This window comes from Xiphophorus couchianus, chromosome 23 (assembly GCF_001444195.1).
Source record: "Xiphophorus couchianus chromosome 23, X_couchianus-1.0, whole genome shotgun sequence".
Taxonomy (NCBI): Eukaryota; Metazoa; Chordata; class Actinopteri; order Cyprinodontiformes; family Poeciliidae; genus Xiphophorus; species Xiphophorus couchianus.
The window spans coordinates 13381630-13406577 of NC_040250.1; the positions used below are offsets into that span (position 1 = coordinate 13381630).

The 24948-nt window shown below is 39.6% G+C and overlaps 2 protein-coding genes across 6 annotated transcripts in view; one reads left to right on the forward strand and one right to left on the reverse strand.

Annotated features, from left to right (window-relative positions):
* flrt1b (fibronectin leucine rich transmembrane protein 1b) overlaps positions 1-24627 on the reverse strand; it is a 55228-nt gene extending 30601 nt beyond the window's left edge. Inside the window, exon 1 of one of the 3 annotated variants that reach the window (XM_028008923.1) lies at positions 24438-24627. The gene's annotated coding sequence lies outside the window, so the exon portion shown is untranslated. Of the gene's footprint in view, positions 1-16473; positions 17536-24437 lie in introns of those variants that run through there. The other 2 variants (XM_028008921.1, XM_028008922.1) reach the window with 2 other exon arrangements.
* The window catches only part of macrod1 (mono-ADP ribosylhydrolase 1), a 183172-nt gene that overhangs the window by 57444 nt on the left and 100780 nt on the right, over positions 1-24948 (forward strand). The window lies entirely within an intron of this gene.

The window sequence follows — 24948 nt, forward strand, 5'->3', positions numbered from 1 at the left end:
CCGGGTCTAGTAGATGTGTGTATTGGTGGTGTTTCTTGCTGTGTTTCTTTTCAATCCCTCTGCCCCCTTTCCACCCCCATCTCATTCCTGCGAACAGTAAAGGCAGAACAAACCTCCGACGGTGATCAGCCGCTGAGAGGCAAGCGGCGCAAATGGGAAATTTCAATAGATAGGTCCTGAAACCTATTGTCAGAGAGCGAGTGAGAAGATGAAAATGGAGTGAAAGAAAGAGGCTAAGGAAGAGAGATGGAAGGAGGGGAGCCTAGACGGAGGCAGACAGGGAGACAAAGTGAGCTGTAGAGTTTTCGCCCTAGGGGGAACTGGTTTGCAAAAAAGGAACGAGGTGCAGAGGAGGCAGTAAACGAGACTATGAGAGAAAACACGGCTGGAGAGGAAGAAAGTGATGGAGGAGCAGGAGGAGGAATTGGGGTTTAAATGGAGCAAAGAATCAAAAAGAGGAGCTGCGAAGAAAATCAAAAAGGACAAACCTGGGGCAGGGAGGGTTGAAGAGGCAAAGATAGGCAAAAGGAACAGATGACACACACTGAGGGTGTTTTGCATAAACTTTTAAAACTGCTTGCAGCTCAGTTTAAATACAGCAGCTAATAATTAAAACAGCCAGACATCATGCTGTGTTCCACAGAGACAGCACACAGATTTATTTATTTTTTCTAATGCATAATCTGCGAATAAACTGCATCATCTCTCCGGGGGGTCTCTGATGGCTGAAGCCTTGCGGTGCCCACTGCAAACTCACGAGTCCACCTCCTTCACCTGCTCACTTCGCCTTACATTACAGCACAAGTTAACGATGAGTATCCCCATCTCTACCATGAAAAAACTTTCAGTTTTTTTCCCCATCATAATAGTTACAAGACGGATTGTAAACAATTAGCTGTTTATCCCGACATGTTACTCTTGACAGGCTAGGAAAGCCCACCACAACCACATTAGCAAGAGGAAAGCTAAAAAAACCCGTCTGAGATGAAAGCTTTTAGGCGGGTTGGCAGCTACTTAGGGCGGCCTGATGCAGGTTTTATTTTGAATTTTACAGACTGACAGCCCTGAAGTTGTGAGTAAAATCCTCCAACGACACACTGGAATTAATTTCTCTGCTCAGTCGTGAGCAGCAGAGCGGCGATATTAACAAGAGCATATTCGGTGGCTGTGGTGGGAGCGTCGCCTGGATCCGGTTGGCGGTGGACGAAGTGGCCTGGCTCGCGTGCGAAACAGATTTAATATCTGCCTAACACTGCTTTCTATCAGCACAGGAGGAATGCATCAAATTTATCTGCTATGAAAAAACCTGGAGAAAACTACTCAGACCTCAGCTTGGGATATAATGCACTCAGAGATGCTTTGATGCACCTCATATTTCAGCACAACACACATTTCTACAGGCAGCCCGGCGTGCATACACATCCCCCTTATGACAGTATGTGGATAAATAAGCACATTAAATATGATTGAAGGTTTTTGCAGCCTTTATTTTTCCCTCCCTTTCTTCAGCTCAGAGTGAGGTAGGAAGCAGCTACGGAGGGGGATAATTTACGGATCAGACACCTTTACACACACTCTCACCACTGCGCACAACATGCCACCAACAAGCACTCTTAGATAAGTCACTATTACTCTCGCTACGTTGGGCTCGGCACTTGTACTTTGATCGAGAATCTCTGGAGTCCTTCCTGTGGGCTTGTGAGGGAGATGACAGACAAACCATAGGCCACTTTAAATCCAGTAAGATGTGAAGCATGCAGCCTCACATCCAGCTCACAGGATCTCTACCTTTCTCCCACCAGCACTTTGTGTCCTGTTTCTATTACAGCCTGTCGCTGTTTTTCCATTTTCAGCTTAAAAAGGAAAAAAAAATCTATGAGTTCAATGTTTTAAACTAAGAAGTTATTAGTGGGAGCCTTGATGTTGCTGCTGATCTGTCTTCCCTCTGCTGTTCTGTTCACCTTGGTTCCTATTAATAAAACACACTCCAGAAAAGCCTCAGGGTAATTATGAAAAGTTATTAAAGCTCAAAATCAAGGCTAACACCTGCAAAAAAGTACGATCTTAGGAACCTTGCTACCTCAGGACAGTCACAGAAATATTCACATCTGCCTTTTCACATTTTGTCACGTTGAAGTTAAAGAGAATGATGCAAAAAAAAATGCAACACACAAAAAAAAAAAAAATCTGAAGTGTGCTTTTGTATTCCCGAATTCGTAGAACAATATGTCCATGTTACACAGCTGCAGGTTTTAGAGTCGATGTGAACTATTGTAGCTCTGGCTGTGTTTTGGAGATTTGTTGTCCTATTAGAAGTTTAACCTGCGCCCCAGTCTCCAGTCTTTCACTGCCTTTAACAGGTTTTCTCTAGTGTTGCTGTTTATTAAGCTCCAACTCCACTTCCATGTTTCACAGTGGGGATAATGTATTAGGACTGAAGTATAATGTTAGTTTTCCTCCAGAAATAGTGCTTTGTATTTCAGGCAAACAGAAAAATTATGACCATTGTCCTCTAAATGCTTTAGTCATTGGCTTTCTTTTTTATCCCTCTCCGAAAAAACCCTATTGGTGGATGACTTACAGCTGTCATCGTACTCTTTTACCTAAGCTATGAAACTCTCCAGCTCCTCCAAAGTTACCTTTATCTTATCATTGCTCCTATTTATTTGCATTTATTGGTTTGTGCCAAACTCGCCCTTTAGGATGATTAGTTAATCACTGACTCTGTAGGATGCTCCAAGCTCAGGATATTGCTTTATAAACAGCTGTATTTATATGAATATTATATTCCACACAGTTAGACTTAGACTTAGAGTTGGAGTCTTAATTGCAATTCAATAAGTTGTTAAACATAATTTGGTCAATCATTTGTCTCATTTAGTTTCCCACCAGAAATCAAACAATTGAGCATCTTTGAACTGTTATGTCTCATGTGAACCAATGGTTCAAAAAGAGACAAATGTTTTCCGTCACTGAAGTCTTGTTTTACAGGGAATGTCTTGAAGTCGTATTTTAGTTTCCTTCTATTATTAGTAAATTTTTTACATATTTGTTAAATCTGTCACCAGAGGAGACAGAGGAGCTCCATTTTCTTTCAAAGATTTTATGTTTTTTACTGTCAGGACTAGGGGTTGAACGACTACATATTTTTTAAGGTCGACTACATCATGATAATAGTCGAGTCGATGTCGACTAGTCGCGGTGACGTCATAGTGACGTAAGCGCAAAAACCCTTCACAACTACTTGGAGGCTTTATTAGCTATTTTCACGGCAAATATTGACACACACACACACACACACACACACACACTCTCCCCTTCTCCTGCTGTTACTAAGTCTATTATGGAGATAATTCGTGAGAAGCGGGGAAAAGTTTGTTGCACAAAGTCGGGTCTGACTTTTTTTTTTCTAAACACCGGCTGATGCTGATGATCTCTGGATAGTTACTATAGAAGTCAAATTATCACACTGACTACATGGTGCTTTTGGAACATCACAAGCCAAACTTGTTATGAACGGATCCCGTTTGGTTACAGCTGAATTCAACGAAACCACCTGCTTCTCCTCCGCCCGATGCGCGGCAGGAAGCTCTGCTGACTCAGCAGATTGAACGATTTAAGATATTTTCTAGTCAACGTCAACATGATAAAAGTCGAGTCGATGTCGAGTTGACTAGTCGTTGTGACGTCATAGCAACGCAAGACGCAAAGCTTTGGAGTAACGTACAGGCTTTATTACCCGTTTTCACGGAAAAATACGGCATTTACACAGAACAGCAACAAGTGAAACAACAAAACATCGGGATAGTTTATAATAAATAACGCTAAGTTCATAAATTTTCACTTCATTTGGACATTATGTATTAGTTAGATCGTCGTGACAAAGACACTCGCGAGCCGGCTAAGTGACATCCTTAGAGGGAAGGGGGCGAGTTTTAGACGGCTCGTGTTTTGTAGTGGACTGCAGCTGCAACTCCATCTCCTTTTAAAAACACTGTAAAACCACAAATATGCATCCATCTACATATCATTTAAACTAATGTATTAACTTATTTTTCTTGTGTCTTGTGACGTATACTGTGCTGTCAGATCAGCACAGGCTGTCACCACCGGCAATCACATGACTGCGACTAGTCGACATGAAATGTAAAAACTCGCGAGACGTCCTAGAGTCGACTAGTCGACTAGTCGACTAATTGGTTCAACCCCTAGTCAGGACACAGTGACAGTTTTAAGAAATATGTAAAGAAAACACAAACTTTTTTTCTTTTTTAGTAAAAATTACATACTGCAGCTTTAAAGTTAGACTTCTAAAAGCCCAACCAGGGACTGGGTTTGTGAATTAACATGTGGCTATGGGGCCTAAAGGACAATGATAACTTTTAATAAAGGGGGTATGAAAACTTTTGCAATGCACTGTATATTTTTGTAGGTCAACCTCCCAGACTTGCACTAGCATGCTGTCTGTTACATTTCCAGAACACAACCTTCTAATTGGTTTGCGTTGATGTAAATTTCTTTAAAACACTGTGGCAGCGTTTCTTACTCCTTGTTGCCTTGGTAGCTGTTGGTAATTTGGCATTTGTTTTTATTTAGACACTTTGTTTTGTTCCAAACGAAGCCACTTTACTTCAACAGTTGTGTCATTACTCTTAATGACTTTGGTATTTAATCCAAATGTGCTTTGCGATGTTTTGCATTCTACTTACTTTTGTTTCTATTTCCACTATGCTCCTCCTGGAGCCATTCAAACACGCCTTGTCATTGCTGAAAAAGGCGTTATCTTGAAAAAATAGCCATAGAGCAAAGAGCTTGCAGCATTTCAAGACAAACATTTAGAGGGTGGAATACTTATTTGCATTCAGCAGACACAAACACATTACACTGAACCCCCACTGCTTGTCATTAAGCAACGGGTTGGTTGAGGGAAAAACGCTGCCAGCAACACGACACAGTCGGCACCTGTCCCCAAATTTGAAAAAAAAAAAAGATTCAACAATTTTGAACATGCAAGCTCCAGATAAATTACATTCTTCACATGCCATGGCAACAGTAATTTCTGCCGCAGGCGACGCGCTCGGACTGCAACAGACAGACTTGTGGTGCAACTGGTGAGAAACAAGGGAAATATGGACAATCTGGAGCTCTTGGCGCATCACAAATGTTCTTTCCCCCTCCATTATAAAGAAGGACTCCAACATTAGTTTTTTTTCTTCTATTATTCTGGCTCATCTGCTATTCTCTTGTAATTCTCTAATTATAAAGTCCTACTGATGAAATCCTTCATGCCGTTTCTTTCATGTGTTGAGTAGCACACTTACAGAGCTGTAGCAGCCTACAAAGAGTACACGTTCAGAAATGACAGATCTCTTTTTCCATAAGCTCTGCATTCGTTAGTAGCTTTATACCTTTGCTTTTTCTATCAGCTTTTTGAGGCTTTTATAAGAGGAGAGTAAAAAAAGAACCATTTTTTATCACAATCGAACTTCTCCTCCATCTTTTCTTTTATGGCTGGCTTTATTTTCTCAGTCGGCAACCATTCCTCCCACAGTAACAAGCAAAATTCATCGTAAATGTCAGTCATCGGTGATATCGTTTTCTTTAGTTATTTATTGTTAACCTGGAGAAGGAAAGCTGCGTAGTTTACCTGAGCTTTTTGTTAAAGTGCAAAGTTTAAGATTCAGGTGAACATTTTTGCTCCTGTTGTGATAATTGGGTTTCAAATCAGTTTCCAGCAGCTAAAATGTAATGATTCACTTTTTGAATTCCTTGTTATTTAATACCTGATTAAAGTTGTATGACTTGCCATCTATTTAGTGGTCTAAATGATTACATATATGTATTTGGTTAGTATGCATAATTGAGCCATCTTTAAAGACAGACAAGCAGTTGTTTGTTGATGTAGTCCTATCCAGTGTGTGCAGTATCTGCTCATCACTCTATAGAAATTATTCTCTCATTTTACTCTAACCTAAAGTAGCTAATGTTGTTTTTTTCAGCTCATAATGGTGTTTAATCACATGCAATATTCAAAGGGCTCCTGTGGGATATTTTAGGACAGGTGAGGGAATAATGCAGGCACTGTACAGTCAATCCTCCTGCTCAAATAAAAGCTCAGCTCTGACCTTTTCTCTGTGCCCCCGCTCCCACCTCAGCCTCTTCCACTCAAATACAATAAGTCATAACGCAGTATACCATGCTCTGTTACGTGCATGTGTTCTGCGTATGTTTATGTCTGTGAATCTTAACAGCAACCTAAATTGTTCAAAACACCCTCTTGTGAAAGGCATCTCTCTGTTGACTATTTATGAAGTCTTTCTGGGACAGTCTGAAAATAAAATAAAAAAAACCCCAGCATTATGTTAACTATGCAGAAGCACAGTTTGCTTGTCTGGTAGACTGCAAAAAGAATGAATTAATAGTGTAAACAGACCTACAAAATAATTCCAGTCCAGATTAATCAGTTCACATGTCTCTACTGCAAGTGGATACAATTATTTGTAATATTATTTATACTTGCCTTGCAAAAGTTTTCAAGCCCGTTAATATCCATCTTTTGTGTTAGTTACAGCTGAATGTCTTTGGTTGTGTTTCTGCACATCTAGAGACTAAAACTCTCAGCCTACCATCTTTGAAAAATAGCTCAAGCTCCATCAGACTGAATGGTAACAGTCTGTAAATACCAAATTTTCAAATCTGAATCCATCTTCTTTAATGGACTGAGGTCTGGACTTTGACTAGACCATTCTAACATAGGGATATGTTTTGATCTATTTCATTATAGCTCTGGCTGTGTGTTTTTCTCCTGATATGTAAACCCTCCACCAGTCTGAGGTATTTTGAAGCCTGATGAAGAAAAGCATCCACACGGCATGATGCTGCTACCACTAGATGGCGTAATCAGGGTGTGTTAGTTTTCTACAAACCATTACATTTTTGCAGTTAGGCTTAAAAATGTAATTTGTGGTTTAATGTGACCAGAGCACCGTTTTCCACATTATCACTGCAGCAGACTGTCTCATATTTTACCTTCTCGTCACTATTCTGTGTTGGTCAGATTTGTGGATTTCTAGCAATAGTGACGTTGTCAACAGATTCTCCCACCTGAGGAGTGGATCTTCGTAGCTCCTCAAGAGTTACCTATAACACTCCACAATTTCATCTTTAACTTGTCTGGTGTGGTTCTTGATTTTAATACACACAAAATTTTATTTACAGGTGTACAAATTAGGGCTGAAATGGGAAAAAAAAAATTTTTTTTGTTCTACCCAAAACCCCTCAAATGGTTCAGTTTAGCTTCACTTGGTTCAAACTGTAAAACTAAATAAATAAAAATTTCCTATTAAGCACCTTTTCCTATCCAATTATTAATCAGTTAATCATAAAAAATAGTTAACTGTTTATTTAAAAAGGAAATGAATTACTTGTTTGTATTTTTAATGTATTTATAATATTGTATAAACTTAGCTTAAGAGGCAAAAAGAAAAAAATAGACTGTGCCAATTTTTTTTTAATCATCAGAACAATTGATTTTCAAAATAATCGTTAATTCCAGATCTAATCAGAATAAAGAGAGATAAATACAAATACAGTTTCCACACTTATGTCTTCAATTGTTTTGTTTTGTCACATAAAATCCCATAAACTGATTTTGTAATATGATAAAAGCAGGAAAAGTTCACTCGGTGTTGATACTTTTGCAAGGCAGTTTTTCCCATATTACTCCAATTATTACATAATCTTGGTCCAGAAATCCTTTGAGAACAAAAACACATGTTAATGCAGGATGACAAAATAAACGAACAATTAAAGTAAACACAGGCCATCTCCAGCATGGCTGCGTGGGTTTGCTTTGATATGATGACAGACTCTGAACAGCCCACCACTCGGCATCAGTGTTACGTTCAAACTCCCCGTTTTTTTATTTTATTTTCCAAAAGAGGTTTCCTAAGTGAGGTAAATGACCCAGAAGTATCAGTCCTGCAGCCCTGATAAGAACCGCTTGAAGTCTCTAAATGCTGAGAAAGGTGCTTCATTGCGTTCTCTGTTATCTCCTTTTGCATAGGAAATACTGGACCATCCTTTTTTAATAGAGTCAAGATAACGCCTTCCCACAGTTCCTTACGGCAGCAGCATTAAAAGTGAATCACCTTGGGCTTATGTATCAGAGTCAGCACAGAAACCGCAGCGGTGCATTTGAAGACAGAAAGGGTTACTGGGTTACTATATGTGAGTGGATGTGTTTTATAAGTCAGCATGGCTGAAGCGATAAAGAGACTTGTACCTTTTAGAAACGCAACAATTACCTCAGCGCAATCCCAACACTAAATGACATCGCTTCAGTAAGAATGAAGTGCACGTCGTGTTTTTAGTTTCTGTTTTTCATTCTGGAGCATTCATCATGGCAGACCTGCTGCAAAACGAGTTAATGCACAGCGTGGTGGAAGTGCAATTGAGTTGTCTTTGCACGGAAGTTGTGTTTATGAATTCTCCTTCATATCTTCTCTTGATCTCGATGTTTTCTGGGTCAAGTGAAAATACTTCAGAAAACACTTTACGTTTGATCGATTACTCAAAAGGTCTGTCTTACCACTTTCTGTACTTTTCACAGATTTCTACTAAAAACGTTGGGAGTTTATAGAGAAAGAGACTTCATATAAACTTATTCTCACAAGTGCACCCACCCCTGTTAAAGTATAATTTTACATATAAATTCAGCACAACTTAGATTAGACAAATCTGTTAGATGTTAAACATCAAAAATCAAAAGATGCACTAATGTGGTTAAAATATTTTACTTTTTTTATTGAACCTCCTTTTGATTCAAAGTCAGCATCAGATTTGAAGATGTATCTTGTCCACAGCCCTCACCGACCATGATGCTGCCACCACCGTGTCGATTGTATGTGACCTACTTACAAACTAGAAGTTTTATGGCTGAACTTTTCTGGGTAATCAGGTTTACTGTATCTGGTGTTGGACATGTACCAAGAAAACAGAAGGAACTAAAGCAAGAAAGTACTAGTTCAACATTTTCTTTTGTAGCACAGTATTAGCGATGCATCGATTACAGTTTTCTGACCGATTACCAATCTTTAAAATGTCCACCACTTCACATTTTGGCAGGCTTGTCCCACCAGACACTGTCTTAAGTCATAAGGTTAGAATACACCTTAAGTTTTCAAATATTATTTTATTGAAAATGATTATGAGCAATACCCATAAAATTATACATTTTTCAGATTATGCTTACAATTATTTAATGCATTCTCATTTCATTAAATGATAAAAACCCTGACTTTAACTAAGGACGTGTACATTTCTGCGAGCTGTTGTACTACCATTCATCTGGGATAAAATGACTTCTGTTCATTTATTTTTTTTAATTTTTTTTTTGTCAGGAGGCTCTATAAACATGGCCAGGTTTGTTAAAGTAATAATCCAGTTCCAAGTTTTATCATTGGAAAAACAAACGAACAAAAAGTGTGTGGAAAACCCACATAAGTGGAACAGATTGTTTTTGCAGATTGCCTGCACTCACCCTCCTTCCAGAGCGTTTGCATTAATGCTAATTAGGACGACTGTAGGAAAATAACTGAGTGTTGCTTTGAATGTTGCAGCTGCAAGGAATTGTGGGGCAGGTTTATCTGCATAAAGTAGGTCCAGTGAATCCAATGTTAATGCAAATATAAAAGGAAGCACTAGAACTCCTTTCTTTGAATTACTTTATTTGCCTCTGTTGCTCCTCTCAGGTAACACCTTTTTTTAAATTCTTGAACTTTTGTCAGCTTGGGCAGCAAAAAAGATTAAAATATGCATATGGAACTGCCTCAGATTTACAGGATCAAAATCTTCTTCAAAGCAAATTGACAAAATTCTTTGGAAAGGCTCTTTTAGGTTAAAAATGAATCAGCAGGTTGAAGGATTACCTAACAGTAGGCTGTCAGTCGCACACTCAAAGCGATTCTTTGAAACATTCAGCAGCTATGATTAATTCATTTGCATACTAAGATTCAGTTTGAATCCAGGCAGAATGAAGATAATGAGCATGTTAATCAGCTTGTCCTGGTTTTGTACCAGCGCAGAGTTCAGTATGTACCTTTAATTATGGGTTTGGGTTGTGAATATTTTTCTATTGAAACCGCCTTTCACAAGCTGACATTATCATATAAAATGTCAGAAATTCGTCCAATTAAGTTTGGAGTGTTTTCCTGATATGTAATGTTTTTGGGGACAGGAGAGCCACAGCTATGTAATTTCAGCATGAAGTAAAAAGATAATTTTGTTTTTTCATCTCAGTTGTCTTGTTGGAAAAGATAATTGAAAATGTAGACCAGGACAATTTGGAGCTTTTTACAGAAATGACTAAGATAACATTGTCTGAAATAAATAAAGCCTCAGTAAAGTTGTTGCAGCTGAGAGACAACCTGCAGACGCAGTGCCAAAACTTTACGAGCCTCTCTTCCTCAGTTCTGATCTATGATGTGTGGCGTACAGATAAACAATAACAGATCCTTCTGGCTGCCTTTGTTTGGCTCACAGGGTGACATTCCTTTGCACTCCAACAGCCCTGCCAAGTGTAAATGCGACACCCCATAAATTGGATCATTAAACAGATACAGATCACATGTTAACATCAGGTGTAAATGAGCTTGTGTCATTTAGTGAGTCTGTTTCTCTGTCTTTTTGCTGAAGTTTCCTTTATTCTGTTTCTGCTGGCTTACAGCACCGACTGCATGAGAAAAACAACGAGGCTTCTGGGAAATGACCCTAATCTGCACAATTTACTTTCCTGTTCTCTGAATGTTCCATCCATCCATCCATCAATAAACCTTCTGTCCATCTTTCTATCTTCCTGATTCCATCCATCTATTCATCCATTCATCCATCTGTCATGGATCGATGGTTTTTACAGGTTTCTGTTTCTGATCTCATTGGATATTTCACCAGTAGGTTCAGAAAAAGTCCTTTGCTGGTATTTATATTTTAGGCTGAAAGTTCTGCTCATTTTTATGTTGGGATAGTTCGGAGTTTGGGCATGAAAAATGTGTAGGACGGCTGGGTTTACCAAACTGTAGCAAAGCAGATATTTCTGCAGCTCAAACTGTACAGCTGTATTTGGGTTATAATATAAAACACCGCAGATAATATGTGTACATCATATTTACACTAGTTTGAAGTTTAATTAAGTTCAACAACAAGCTCAGCTTGAGTAATTGACTGATTATAGATTTAATCACTGTCACCATGAATGTTTACATCTAAAGGAGCTTTGTCTTCCCAAGTCTTAGTGGAGGATAATAAAGTGAGCCCTAATATACTTCACTTTAAATCAGGAAGGCAGTTCTCTCTCTGTCTGAGTGGCTCTAAAGCTGCTCAGAGTGCAGTTATGAAATCATTGTTTCGGGGGTGGGTTAAACTCCAAATCTGGCTACAAGTGCAGCATTTCCCACACACAAGCTTTAATAAGGTGGGGTACCTGGACACACTAATGCACAGGTATATCTGGAGGTCCAAATATAGTCGGCACTACCAGCCTACACAGCTCTTTTTTAGATTGTTCTGGTTGTTGAATACGATGCACACTCCTACCGCATAATATTGCAGTCTGTCATTAAAGCGTGTGCTTCACCAATTTACTTCAGCATTTTTCAGCTTTACACAATAGAATAAAAAATAATAAAGCAAAAACTAAACCGGCATGAACAGCTCAAATGTTTCTCATTTGTTCCAGCTGGTAATTGATTTGGACTGGAACCAGCTCCATAATTGAGTCATTAATAAAAGGAAATGTTCGGAGCATGCCAAAGGAATTACTGTAAGTATTGTTGCTTAGTTAAATTCTTGTCCCGGTTTCATACTCTCTCTTGCATACATTTTTAGTTATGAAACATTGATGCAGAATGTCATGAGTAATATAAACGAGGTTGAGTGTATTATTTAAAAGTGATGTACAGTCAATCAGTCTCCACTTTTAATAGGCGTAAGTAGGATGCATATTGAGGTCATAGAGATGATGAGGGTCGTATTTTGTAAAATAATAAATCAGTAGATGAACAGAGTCAGAAATCAATCAGGTCGGTGTATTAGATAGGAGGGTGAAAGTGCCTGAGGAGAGCAGACATATTACTTAGATACATGAAGCACAGCGCAGCCACAGGGAGGTGACCCAGTGCTCTTGAACATGAACATGCAATCACACACTGGTAAACCGAACAAACCGCCACCAGGGAAGATGCCCTCTCTGCTGATGAAAAGTGCGGAGGAGTTGGAACCTCGAGTCATGCAGCTGGGAATTTACATTAAAGCATACAGAATAGATTGACTGATTTTATAGAGTGAGTAAGAATAGTTTCCTGTACATCATACTACAGGAAACACAAATTATTGTTTTAAAATGACATCCCATGTACACAATGTATGGAGAAGGTTCCCACAGTTTAGATCCCTGCTTTGATTTGCTCTACTTTGACGAACATCCAACAAGCTCACAGAAAAATAAAAGCCCAGCGCCGCACAGGATTAGTGGAAACGCTTGCATATTAGCATGCAGAGAGAAACCTTTTCCTTTTTGTGTAAAGCAGAATACAAGAGGGAGACTGAGTCATGTTCACAACAATACAAACCATCCTTAAAACAAAACCCACTCACCGAGGAACCTATTAACATGGATTCATATAATAGAAGTTCTTCAACATTTCTTGAAACTTGTATAGAAATATATTGGGTACAACTTTCTGATGCTGGATTGGACCCTCTTTTGTCTTCAAATTTTCATATTCATCAAGATCCCAGAACCTTACCTCTGAGATTCTGGGTTCATATTTACATGATGGCATCTAAAAGTTGCTGCAGATTGGTTTGCTGCACATTCACAAGAATCTCCTCCACAACCCAAAGCTGCTCTGCTGTATTGACAGATGGTGAGAGTGGAAGCTGCTGGAGTCTGGAAAATCGCTAAATATATCAACAAAGTTTATAAGTAAGTAACAGTACTTCTCTCGCTCTGACCACAGCCCTGAATACCCCTTCCGCTCATCCCCACACTTGGCCTCGCCTTTCAGCATCTCTTGGCTCAGCTCACTTTGTGAAAATTTTCCAAAAATTTGTTACACTTAAAGTAATCAGTGTGAGACTATTAGGGCTGCTGGAGGTAGCCATCAGAAGAGCACTATAGCAACAAACCCATTGATATAAGGCAGGATAGATCGATGTCTTCTTATTTACTTCTATTCTGACCCTGTCATGAAGGCATTTTTGTCCTCACAGCACATCTCACTGGATTTTTTTTCCCCTTTTGAATCACTCCCTAATAACTTCAAGAAATGGTGTTGTATGAAAATCTCAGTAGATCAACTGTTTCTGAAATAAATTCACCCATGCAGCTTTCAAACTCACTTCAATCCCCTTTGGACCCAATTCTGACCATTGGCTTAAACTTTAGCAAGTCCTCTTGACCATGTCTCAATGGCTACACACTCCCACCATCATTAAGGCGTTCTGCTAAAGTAAACTGAACTGCGCTGCAGTACCAGCTCTCCAGTTTTGCGCTATGGTTGTTCAACGACAAGGCCCCTCTTTAATCTGCTTTGGCCTTTTACAAGGCAATCACTCAAGATCGCCACATCCTGCTTTGTATACCTAAATACAGAAAGCCTTACATACCCTGAGCTCTATGAATACCTTTCTATTGAACTGAGAGGTAGCAGAGGTCAACCCTTACCTTGCCTGCTTCAGTCCAGCTAACAAAGAGAAACAGTTTTGTGAAACAGGCTTCATGTAGTGTTCTGCATTGGAGGTTTGGCCATTTCTGTCCTTCATCATTTTGTACCTTTGCACTTTTGGTCAGGCACATCTACTGCGAGATGTTTTATACCAACCATGCAGCAATTTATGCCAGCAATGGCAACATTTCATAGTCTGTTTGACAGATAAAAATTTTAAGCAGCAGCTCCAAATAATGTTAGTTCATGGGTCTGCAACCTGCAGCCACAAGTGGTTCTGTGGAACTTTTGCAAGGACTCTTAATAACTCTGACGAAAATGATAAAGAACCAACTGTCTTTAAATATGGGTACAACAAAAGTGCACGTTTAAGCAGTTTTTCCATGTTTCCATGGAACAATTGCATTGAATTTCCACAACAGAATTACACTCCTTGCTTTTTCACATCACTTTTCACATACAGTAACATCACACAGACGGAAATGAAACCATGTACAGTCACAACATACAGCATTATTAAAATAACATTGAACTAATGATAAATAATTAATTGTACTCTACGCTGTCTCCAAATTAAACAAAGATGCATAAGAAAAATAAATTGATACATAAGAATCATCATATTTAACACAAGGAGGTTGGTACTACACTGCAATGCACTGGTACAAAGTGCAGGTATTGACAAAATGATCAAAACATAACAACTGATCAGCACATAAAGCTTGTAAAGTGGACTGTTCTCTGTTTATCTCCCCCACAGCTTCTCTGCCTTTTATTAACACCCAAATCTCAACCGGTTGATCTACCACGTTTTTATTTGGGTTTGTATACAATTTGTAGCAGTGCTTTAGTAGTTTAATAGAAAAACTGCTGGGATTTACCCTCATTTTCACCTTGTTTTACATCATCACGATGCCACCACTCTCACTGAGCTTTAGGATTTTGATCAATAAAATCAACAGATGGGGCGTAAATGACAATGAAGTCCATTCAGGTGCCCAAATAGATTATACATTTCTAGCAATTAGACTTTGAATATGTGGCGCCGTAAATATTATGCCTAACAGATATTGGATCCAAGTAGTTCCTTACAATTTGGACATGAGATGATGAATGCATCAGTAGTGCTTTTGTCCCATTTACCATTTCTGAGTTTATCCAAACAACACTGTTAAGGATGTTTTTGAGCTATAAAAATATTTTGTTTCCAATAAATCTCATTTTTGTCTAGCCATGCCAGTAGAGAATATGCACACGAAGTGAGCAGGGATGATCTAAAATGCAGTTTTTCTTGTAAACGGTTGCAGCCTGTTGAGCTTCTGCTTGTAACACAGAGTCCTCTGATCATATTTTAATGCTGTATTTTATTGCCCGCAGTCAGCGTTTGCATCCTGATTGCAGAGCTGCACAAGTCAACGGTACAAGACGAAGGGCTGATTAAAAGACCAGATTAATCTGTCAGGAGTAATTCTTGGAGTTCAATTAGGGCCTACAAAAGCGTTAACAGCAGGCGCATGCTGTGCAGAACAAGTCCACATTTACATATCCTTTAGCACCAAGTGCATTTAAAAACTTGCCGCTGGCTCAGTTCTTCCTGCAGGATTTTAGAGACAAAAGTGTCTATTCCTCTTTCCGGGGTTTATTTCAAAATTTTGTCTCGCAATTTCACAATTTCTAAAAGGCTTATTGTGTTTTTTTCCTCCTTCTTTTTCCCCCCCTTCCCACCCCCTCTTGGTTTAATAGGTTTCAAAGTGAGAGTTATATAAGCAGCTCTCCCCTCTTGCTTTCGGATGGATGAATAAGAGGAGATCAAAAGGGAGGCGATAAAGAAAGAGTGTCTGCTGCCTTCTCTTCGTCTTTATTCCTGCCACATTCTGCCATGGCAGTTCCCTCTAACTACACGACTTGGCCTGGATTCCCTTTTTCTCTTCTGTCTCTCTCTAGGACATTACACTTTAATCTCGTGTTCTCTGCTGCTCTCTGTCTCCTTCTGTCTTTCCCGTCTTTTTGGCTTCTCTGCATCCATCCATGCATGCATCCATCATCCATCCATCTCTTTATGTATCTAGTCCCATGTTCTCTACATCTTTGGCCCTGAGAATATTATTCTAATCTGCAGGCTTGGTGTGATGTACGACTACAGTAATCCCTCACATGTATTTACAGTGCATCTGTGTGCGTGCGTGCGTTTGCGCATATATCTTTGCATCCAGCAGGAGATTTTCGACGGGTTTAGTGCAAAGAGTGTGTGTGTTTTTTGTTTGTTTCTGTGTGTGGGTTTAGTCCTGCTTGTGTCCTACTCAAAGTGAAGCTGCAAAGCACATCTGTTGGCGCACAAGTGACAGATTAAAAGGAGGGCTTCTTTTTCTCATGCAAGGCACACACATGATGGAGAATGACCGCATGCAATTATACTCTGATTAAAAACACACACATCGCTGCTCCTGTCAAGGATGGAGACGGGCAAGAGGGGATTCTTTTTTTTTCTTTACAATTTATAATCCTCTTCTTTAATCTCGCTCTGGTTGAAACTCTTTTAAACGTTGCAGGTTAAATCTACAACTTTTTCCCCCCTACATTTTGCTGCGTAAAAGCGCTTCTACGATACGACTGCACACAATACCAACCAGCGCACATGCATGCAGAAGCACACCGAGCATGACAGTCCCCACAACCCTGCATATCCGTAATGGGACCGACTCTTTTCCCTCCACAAACGCACAGTCATCAACATGGCATAGATCCATACCTTGTGACCCTCTCCTGCTCGCGTCCAGCGGGGCGTCCCTTCCTATATTATCCTCTCCGGTTAGCAGGTACTACAGCAGGTTCAACAGCTTCTACAGCGGGGCGAAGGAGGGTGAATCTGCCCGCACCGAAGCTCCGCGACGAGCACTAACTCCCACCCCGCGGTTTTACTCTGCGCTCTGTAGTGGGTTAATACGAGTGGGGGAAACGTGTGTGCGTGGGATTTAGAGAGAGCAGTGGGTGTAAAGCTCCCCCCCCCCCCGCGTCCCTTTTTTTTTTTTTTTTTTTACATCCCGGTTCTCCCGTTGTTTGCGCTCAATGCGCACCGCTCAGGTGCCATCTGCGTCAAGTTCGTCAACTCAAAGGGAAGACGCTGAAGTTGGAATCTGATTCGACGTTTGACTAAAGGGCCATTCCACTGAATTTAATAACTCCGGACAACAATTTGCCCCGGTTCAGTTTAAAATATGTTTGATTTGGATGGTTGTGAATTCTTGAAGTGTTGGGAAAATACTTGGGTGAAATTTTGTATTCAGTTAGTAAAAATTCACTCTTTTTGTGTTCTAGCTTGAATTAAGCCTGGGCAGCTTTGTTTTTGTCCATTTTATAAGTTTTCACAAAGCAATAGAGGTTTCCAGATTACTGTGTGCTATAGAATAAAAAAATATATAATTTTTTTGCAGGTTTGCCCTTTTGTTGGGTAGCTTTTATTATGAATCAAATATAAGATGTTGAAACTGGTCAATAGAGCATAAAATATGTTTTATTTATTTTCCCAACACAAATACATCTTAAATCATAAACTGTACATTGTCCAATTTGTCTAAAATAATTGTAGCCTTGTTTTTACTCTAAGTGTTGAAGTTTTTATCATGTACCCCCAAAAATGCCTAAAATATTTCAGATTTTGCTTTCCAAATTGAATAATGATTTCATATCTGACAGATAAATCAGTGCCTATTTAATTGTTCTTATGACGGGCCCCATGTAAGAGGGTTTATGACCAGAAAACGTCCAAATCTAAAAAGAACAAAACAACAAACAGACAAACAAACAAAACAAGTTATGTTTCTCCACTTGTTTCTGAAGAAACAAGTGGGCTTTTTAAAATGGACGCCATCTTAAGCTTAAAAGAAAGATAAATATCACCTATACTGATGTAATAAAGGTTTTACAAATCCAAAATTGTCTGTCATTCAAGTTATTACATCAAATTTTGGGTTGTGTTGTAAGCTGGATCAGGTCTTTGGTGGCTTGTAGCTTAAAAACAGATATAAAAGTTTTCACAAACTGAACAAAGGATAAAATGTTTTGTTGTTGTTAAAGCTGGAATCAGTGTTGAATGGTTCTCCCCATGTTTGGACTTCCTATGTTGTGTAGTTGCATTGAGGTGGACGCTATCATAGGTGGCCTCAGGTAAATGATTGGCAGTGATTTCATCCCGGTTTGATCTGCCTGCAGTGTAGCAAATGGACTCTGGACTTCAAAATGGACTCTGTGTATTATGGCGAAGAAGCTAAGAAAAGCATTGCCATCACACTTTTTTCATAGATGGAATAAAGTATTCACAAATGACGTTTCACAAACTAATCCAGTCCAGTTTGACTCTTTTTCATTTGGAGTTGAAACAAATCAAAGGACGTCCAGAGTCGTGTGCTGCGGAATAGCCCTTTAACGAGGTACCCAGTGGGAGCCTACAGATCAGATGCTAACTTCAACACAGTCTTTTGAAAACAGCTTTTGACATGACGTTAATGCCTCATATTCCCCCCCTCCACACCTTTCCCCTCTCCTCAGAGGTCTGAGTGATGAACACCGACAATAAAGGAGCAACTAATCTCCGATTCCAGCTCGGTTTATCCCCCGAAGTCTCCAGTCCTTTTTCATAAAGCCGGCGTGTTTAGCAACAGCTTGACAGGTGTCGCCTCCAGCGCACCTCCTCCTCCTCCTCCTCCTCCTCCTCCTCCTCCTCCTTGTCCCGGGTGGAGGCTGGTTTCTGTCCCGGTGAGTGAGCTCTATAGGGGCCGCTCTTTACAGCGGCTCTTTGAGCTCTGTTACAGGGTTCAGCAGGTCGTCATGGTCCGACAACTCCTGACAACGAGCTGCGCAAAAAGAGTGACAGGTGCGCACCCATAGCTGCTGCCCCGTGAAAGTTTATTCACGCCCCTTCAACTTTTCCAACGTTACAATTCCAGTATTTAATGTTTTTTTTTATTGGGATTTGTCTGTTAGACCAACACAAAGTTGTGAGTATAATTACAAACAACAAAACTGCTGCTTGTGGGTGTCTACCAGTTTTGTACATTTAGATTTGTTTCTACTACTAAATAGCTCAAGTTCAGTCACGTTGGATGTAGAGCGGCTCTGAGTTCTGTATGCGGATTTAACATTTGCTTTGGGTTATTTATCAGGTTTTCTTCCAGTATTGTGTAGTAGTTATCTCAGTCTATCTTCTCACCACCACTACTATTTCTAATGGTGGGCATGTTGTTTTCAGGGTGGTTGACATAAAATCCAAATAAAATGCATCAAGTTTTGTGGTTTTAAATGGAAAAATGTTCAAAAGTTCACACAAATACGTTTGAAAGGTGCTGTGTGCCAACAACAAGCCACAGGTCTAAAAATATCAGTGTTTCTGTCAATGAATAATACATTGTTGGTGCATGCAGGCTGCCCAGCCAGAAGCCTGTTGCTCAATGGAGCAACAGGCCATGATGTTTTCATGTTTCTTTTTATCCTAACACTCACAAAAAGTTGGTGGCTTTAAACATTTAGTTTACACTTTAGTTTATGGAATAAAGTTTGATCAATACACTTATTTTTAAAAAAACGTAAGCGTAGTGAAATGGATTAATTATTTAATCAACTCATTAGTATGTCAGTCTTGTTTGATATTTGATATTAATTTAATAATAAAACCAAATTACCTTGGGTTCTAAACACAGCTACAGCTATTTGGCTGGTGTTGTGCTTCCCTGTCCAATCAACTTAATAAAGATTGTGTCAAATGTACTTTTGAGTTCAGAATCACTGACATAAGTTTTACATTCAGTGTTCTGATTTTGTTCAAAAGCTGCAGAAACCTAAATTACAAACAAATCTTTCCACAGGTGTGTAAGTCGTTTTTGACTTTCGTTCCGAAGGTTACAATGCTTGATTTACTTGTAACATATTTCTGGCTCGCATAATTCTCTATTAATTCATAAAGCGGCCATTTTTTAATTTAAACATGCTGGCTAAAGTAACACAAAGTCACGTTCACACGCTTCACGTTGTCATTATCAGACTTGGCGGTCAAAGACAAGGTTCCTCTAGGCCTAATAACTCGGAGTCAACGCTGGTTAAATTGATATTGATGCATTTTGATTCAGTCTTCGTGACCAATGATTTTTATTTGCCTTAGACGCACACCTCACAATTAATTACCATTTATTACCTTTGGGCTGAAGAGTCATGGCGGCTCAGCCCCTTTGAATGCTGCAAACACAGCAACAATCAAATCAGCTTTTGCTGGCAGATTTTTCGCCAACCAGACCTGGGCACAAACACGGGGACTCCCTCGTAATCTCCTGTTGTGCACAGATGTACGCAACTGCTGCCGCTTTGCACACAGTGACAACTGTAGAGGGACCGTGTGGCCCCTGGGGGCCTGGATGCAGGTGCTGCTGCTGCACCACCAGCACCCTCTGGCGCTTGTCCAAAGATGGCCTCCAAGGACTCAGTCTGAATCATTTTAAAAGCCTGCTATACTAGGCTTCTTGGCCACAGTAACAACGTTATCTACTACTCCGTCTTTGAACTTTAAATCACAGATAACGCCCTTTTCTCACACGATCCTGCTCAGTCTCTATTTAAATGATCTCATACATACACTTTATGTTGCATTATTGCTCTGCTCTGTATCCTATCTCATCCACTGACACATGCTTATATATTTGATATACTCAATGAGGCAATACTGCCTGATTTGTCGTTATCGTTCCACGGCTCAAATTATAATGTGCAGCTTGACCCATTTTGTATCATAATGCGAGACGCTGACATGAACGCCCGAGGTGCCGCACCGTATAATGCAATTTTATCCAAGCTGTGCTTAAAAAAAAGGTTATTATAGTCAGCTTCTCTTAGGATTGCATCAGCAAGATTTTTCTTCATGTCTGTCGTCTCATGTGTGCCACTGAAGAACATCAAGTATAGTAAGTTGGATTTATTGCATGCTGCAGAAAATATTTGCATCTTTTGGTGGAAATAGCTTGGAAATAGCCAAGTTCATTTTAGGTTTATATATATTTCTTTAATTTTGTTTTATGAATATCTTCATGACAAATAGAAGTATTTTCTCTGTAGGTATTATTAGTGCGTCTGTGGTAAATTACTGTAATTTATGGTGTAGTTATACCTTATAGTGTCTATTTAACAGGCCTGCAAAGGCAATTACTGTCTTAAGTAAAAATAGGTTAAAGCTTTAACTCTGTAAGGAGAAAGCACCTTTATTGTAGTATTTATTTAATTCAGAATTTACAAGCCAGCTGATGTGTAGCATATTTTAAGGCTCACAAAGTCAACCCAAAACAAATCGCCTCTTGGAAAATAATCTAAACAGTCAACATAGATATGCATTTAACGACAGAGATGGTCCTCAGTCTTATGGTATTGACTTTCTTTTGAGACATTAACACATTAACACTGTTACAGATACTTGTTATGCTGTAAAATGGCCTCATACTCCATTAGATGTGGTGTTTTCAGAGGTTGAGAGGGATTCAGGGGAATGTCTCTGTGGTTTCTGGTCAGCTGAGTGTGCAATGTTTCAGGCTGAATCACAACAATGTTCTTTTTTAGTTCGACATCCTAAAGCAGCTCACTTCTCCTGCAGAAACTGTCAGAACTGACAGCTTGTACTGGATTAAGGCTCTATGATAAGATTTGCAGAGTATCTTTTAAGAATGCTCAGCAGAAAGCTTTGTTTAAGTGATGGAGATGGGCTTTATGTTTGACTTGGTTGCTCAAACTCAATTTGTTAGCATCACAAGACTTTGTCAAACTAAAGAAAAGCAGAGATGGTTTGCCTTCATATGCATTAGAAGTGTCAGTTTTATCTAATGAGCTAAGATGGTGCTTAGCTCTGGTCTTGGATGTTATCTGGATGTCCTGAATTAGGGTTCACATTTCTGTGTTCATATAAGTCTTCAGTGCAACGCTGAGTGCTTTGGGCCTTTAGAACAATTAATTGAAAACTGATATATGGATGCTGCTTCAAGTGCAAAGCTGCCTAAAAGCCAATTTGTTTTACTGCCGTGCCTTCAGAAAGTACAAGAAAAACCCACTTTCAAAATAAAAGGCCATAGATGTTAAAAACTAAACCTGACACTAAACCAAAGCTGGTTCAATAATTGTTGCAGCAGTTATTTAAAAGTAACCCTGTGTGCAACCTTTCTACAACAAAATATACATTTAGAAATGACAAATAATTAAATATTTATTCAATGTGTTATTTAGTATCAACTGAAAAAAGCAATAAAGAAAATGTAATGTTTCAATAAATGCTAATGTTATCACATTTTAAACATTATTCCAAGCAAATAAATTAACAATATGTTGAAAATTTTGCTACAAAAACTAAATTTGAGTTTTGATTAAAAAAAACTTTCACAGTAATTGTACTGTGCTTTGAGGCTCTTCCGGTATCTTCATTTCTATTATGCACCACTTTAGTTGACATTTTAACATTCCTTTCTTTTCATGAAAGCTTAGACATTTTGGTTGTTTTAATGTTTTTCCTTCGATTTTGTGTGAAGTACTTTGGATTGCCAAGTGGGTGAACGGTGCCATTTAACCAAAATTGCTTTTCCATAATTTAACTAGATCAACTCGTTCTACAATCTGGATTTTAGAAATATTTTCAACAAAATATTGATTGAGTTCACGTTTTATTTATTTTTGCCAATTAGTGCAGTTAGCATGGCTAATATTCAGAAAACAGTAGTTTCCCTGTGTAATTATTTAACACAGGGAAACTAACCCTAACCCTTATCTCTGAAATTCAAACATTTCCAAATAAACCATCTTACGTAACACATTACATGAGCAAAAAACAGAAAAACTTTGCTGTCCTTTGTTCAGCCTTCCTGTTAGGTGCTGAAATTCTTGGTCTCTTTTGCTCTCTAATGCCTTGGATAAACCACAAACATTTCTCCATGTGTAGACAAAATATGTTTTGCTTTCAAAAAGCTTCACTTCATCAATACAGAATATAAATCTACTCCAATTTCTTCTTCCAGTGGAATTTTCACAACCTGCCTGGTTTCACTGAAGTATCACTTTTTGTGATAGAAAAAGACTGAATTGTGCAAAATAATTTTTTTTTACATATTTCTCCCAATATTTTCAGTGTACTTGACATAAATCAAATTTCCGAGCCTGTTACAGCTATCTGCCAGTTAATGACCTCATTTACGTTCAAAGGTTTAACTAATTTGATTCTGGCATCACGTTACTGCAAGTCTGTTTATCTCCAGCATTTAAAAAGCATTTAAACTGCCACCAGCTGTTGCTGGAACAAGTAAAGAAGATTTATGAGGAAAAAAATCAAAGTGAAAACACCTTTACACCTCGGCTACTTTTCTTCCTCATGAATGCTCATTTGCATACATTTGAATTCAAGTCAGCCTCTTCCCCGAGCTGTTGGAGACCTTGGCTCCTGTTGCTCTTTGCTTTGCTAATTTCCAGGCAGTCTGATGGTTACTGCAAGCCTGGTCGTGTGAATGTATCGAAATTAATTTCAACACACTGGAAAAGAAATAATCAGATCACATCTAGTGCAGCCTGATTGTCTCCGGTTATATTCCGGTTCACTTCAGTCTTTGGGATCCACCTTTATCATCAAACCAGTCTGCATGCGTGCACCTGTGTGTTCATCAGGTGTGAACGAGGCTGCAGGAAGGTTGAAAGCACATTCATATTCACTAAGATTCTGGAGCTGCTTTTGCCAAGGGGGCTGAGAGAAACCAATAAAGGGCTGTAAACACAGGTGCAGGAGAGAGAACTGCAATAAGATGAATTTCCTCCAAGTGGATTTTTCTTTTTCTTTTCTTTTTTTTACCTCAGTCATTGTATTTCTTTTTTGATCTGTCAGCTTGTTTGTTTCTTTAGGCTGTATATGTATTTCATTTGTTTTAAGTTCTTTCCCTTTGAAAGTTGTTTTTTGTTTTAATTAATGGGTTGTCCTCTGCTTTTAAAAAGTAATTTCTTATCTAATCGCTCTGTAATCAATCTCTTTCGTCAGGTAGAGCCTTTGCACTATTAGTTAATTTATCCTATAAGTAGCTTTGTCCTTTTTGACATGAGGACAGCGGCAAATTGATTCAGATTCTCGAGTGGACCAAATGAATGATGGCTAGAAATTAAATGACTGAAAGAGGTGTAATGGTGGTTAGGACAAGTGGGCAGAGGATGGAGAGGGGAGCTTGAGAGGGAGGAATACACAAACAGGTTGCTCTGGGGGCCTGGGGGAATTGCAGGGGCTGGTGGTGGGGTGGGGGCTGGGGGGTGTGGGCTCCGAGAGCGAGGAGAAGGGAAGAAAAATAAGATGGAGCGACGGAGAAAGCACAGACGGAAGACTGGTTCAACACAGCTGAATGTAAAGTAGATTGTAGCCCGTTTCCGTCATCAACATCATTACTCCTGTCTCCCAACATAATCCACTGAGAGAGGCACACACACACCCACACACACACACCCGCACGCATCCCCACACACATGCGCATGCAGGTGAATAAACACTAGTTTTTAGGCTGTGCCAAAACCAGCTGAGAGCTCATATCTTATCTGGGTTTGCTCTCATAGCCAACTTCTCCTCCTCTATCTGCCCAGGTTTTCAGCATTCAGCTCCTGCTCTTCTACTGATCCATCAATCTGCTCCCCTTCTCCAACGGGTCCGTCTCACCCTTTAGTTTCATCACTTACCTCCTTAAAAAGACGACGCACACTCCATCCTGTTGTTTTTCTCTACGTTTCCGGCAGATTTAGTCCCGCATCTCTCTCTTCTCCAACATCAAGTCTCTTTCACTTCGTCTCTGCCTCTAACACTCACTCACTCACTCACTCAACCTCCATCACCCCTCCCTTTCGGAGCCCTTCCTCCGTCCCCCGACACCTCGCTCTCTCCTCCTCCTCCGTGTCAACTTACCATCCCTCCTTCCATCTCGCCCCTTTTTTCTCTCTGGATGTAGTTGTATAACTTATCACCCTGATCTCCTTCCCCACTCGATAATTGGTGTATGTCAGCAGCAGATGCAAGCCTGCTTTATTTAGCGGCTCAGTATTAGCTATTCCAATTAGTCATCTAATACCAGTAAGAAGAAGAAACTGTTGGCCTCCACGTATCGGAGCGCCGTGGGAGAAGATGTTTGCCGTGCACCAACAACGGCGGCCGGCTTCTTCCTCTGCGCGCAACCGGGCAGAGGGTGCTTGTGGG